This window comes from Oncorhynchus kisutch, linkage group LG21, assembly GCF_002021735.2.
Source record: "Oncorhynchus kisutch isolate 150728-3 linkage group LG21, Okis_V2, whole genome shotgun sequence".
In the NCBI taxonomy this organism is placed as follows: domain Eukaryota; kingdom Metazoa; phylum Chordata; class Actinopteri; order Salmoniformes; family Salmonidae; genus Oncorhynchus; species Oncorhynchus kisutch.
The window spans coordinates 43,163,680-43,166,401 of NC_034194.2; positions in this window are offsets into that span (position 1 = coordinate 43,163,680).

Sequence of the window (2,722 nt, forward strand, 5' to 3'; positions counted from 1 at the left end):
ACACATCTAATACACATCGAATACAACATCTAATACACATCTAATACAACATCTAATACACATCTAATACACATCTAATACACATCTAATACACATCTAATACACATCTAATACACATCCAATACACATCTAATACACATCTAATACACATCTAATACACATCTAATACACCATCTAATACACATCTAATACACATCTAATACACATCTAATACACATCCAATACACATCTAATACACATCTAATACACATCTAATACACATCTAATACACCATCTAGTACACATCTAATACACATCTAATACACCATCTAATACAACAGAAATAACCAACAACACAAACATCCAAAATCTAAATAGTTGATCTCCCGTTTCAACATAGCTAACGTAGGTCCTAACGATTTAACTCTAATGCTGCTAGTAATGATACCATTGGAGTTGATTTTTTATTTTAGGGCGTAGATCAGATTTAATAATACAGATAGATGTAATTGTCTGCATCATTTCCAATCACCCATAAATATTTTTTGGAAATCTTTATGTTTATATATATATATATATACACAGCGCCTTCGGGAAAGTATTCAGACCCCTTGACTTTTTCCACATTTTTTAACGTTACAGCCTTATTCTAAAATGTATAAAAAAAAAAAAAATCCTCAACAATCTACACACAATACCCCATAGTGACATCACAATACCCCATAGTGACATCACAATACCCCATAGTGACATCACAATACCCCAGAATGATAAAGCAAAAACAGGTTGTTTTTTTTGTACATTTATTACAAATAAAAACAGAAATACCTTATTTCCATCAGTATTCAGACCCTTTGATATGTGATTCCAAATTGAGCTCAGGTGCATCCTGTTTCCATTGATCATCCTTGAGATGTTTCTACAACTTAATTGGAGTCCACCTGTGGTAAATTCATGATTTGGAAAGGTACAACACCTGTCTACATAAGGCCCCACAGTTGACAGTGCATGTCAGAGAAAAAAAACAAGCAATGAGATCGAAGGAATTGTCCGTAGAGCCCCGAGACAGGATTGTGTCGAGGAACAGGGGAAGGGTACCAAAATATTTCTGCAACATTGAAGGTCCCCAAGAACACAGTGGCCTCAATCATTCTTAAATGTAAGAAGTTTGGAACCACCAAGACTCCTACTAGAGCTGGCCGCCCAGACAAACTGACCAATCGGGGGGAAAGGGCCTTTGTCAGGGAGGTGACAAGAAGCCGATGGTCACTCTGACGTTCTTCTGTGGGGATGGGAGAACCTTCCTGAAGGACAACCATCTCTGCAGCACTCCACCAATGAGGCCTGTATGGTAGAGTGGCCAGACGGAAGCCACTCCTCAGTAAAAGTCACATGACAGCCCGCTTTGAGTTTGCCAAAAGGGACCTAAAGGACTCTCAGACCATGAGAAACAAGAATCTCTGGTCTGATGAAACCAAGATTGAACTCTTTGGCCTGAATGCCAAGCGTCACGTCTGGAGGAAACCTGGCACCATCCCTACGGTGAAGCATGGTGGTGGCAGCATCATGCTGTGGGGATGTTTTTCAGCGGCAGGAACTCTGAGATTAGTCAGGATCAAGGCAAAGATGAATGCAGCAAAGTACAGAGAGATCCTTGATGAAAACCTGCTCCAGAGCGCTCAGGACCTCAGACCGGGGCAAAGTTTACCTTCCAACAGGAGTGGTTTTGGGACAAGTCTCTGAATGTCCTTGAGTGGCCCCAGCCAGAGCCCGGACTTGAACAAGATCGAAAATCTCTGGAGAGACCTGATAATAGCTGTGCAGCAACAATCCCCATCCAATCTGACAGAGCTTGAGAGAATCTGCAGAGAAGAATGGGAGAATCTGCAGAGAAGAATGGGAGAATCTGCAGAGAAGAATGGGAGAATCTGCAGAGAAGAACGAGAGAATCTGCAGAGAAGAACAAGAGAATCTGCAGAGAAGAACGAGAGAATCTGCAGAGAAGAACGAGAGAATCTGCAGAGAAGAATGGGAGAATCTGCAGAGAAGAATGGGAGAATCTGCAGAGAAGAATGGGAGAATCTGCAGAGAAGAATGGGAGAATCTGCAGAGAAGAATGGGAGAATCTGCAGAGAAGAATGGGAGAATCTGCAGAGAAGAATGAGAGAATCTGCAGAGGAGAATGAGAGAATCTGCAGAGGAGAATGAGAGAATCTGCAGAGGAGAATGGGAGAAACTCCCCAAAAGTCACATGGAATGACCCTGGAGAGGTGAAGCAGGTAAAAGTCACATGGAATGACGCTGAAGAGACGAAGCAGGTAAAAGTCACATGGAATGACCCTGGAGAGGTGAAGCAGGTAAAAGTCACATGGAATGACCCTGGAGAGGTGAAGCAGGTAAAAGTCACATGGAATGACCCTGGAGAGGTGAAGCAGGTAAAAGTCACATGGAATGACCCTGGAGAGGTGAAGCAGGTAAAAGTCACATGGAATGACCCTGGAGAGGTGAAGCAGGTAAAAGTCACATGGAAAGACCCTGGAGAGGTGAAGCAGGTAAAAGTCACATGGAAAGACCCTGGAGAGGTGAAGCAGGTAAAAGTCACATGGAATGACCCTGGAGAGGTGAAGCAGGTAAAAGTCACATGGAATGACGCTGAAGAGGTGAAGCAGGTAAAAGTCACATGGAATGACCCTGGAGAGGTGAAGCAGGTAAAAGTCACATGGAATGACGCTGGAGAGGTGAA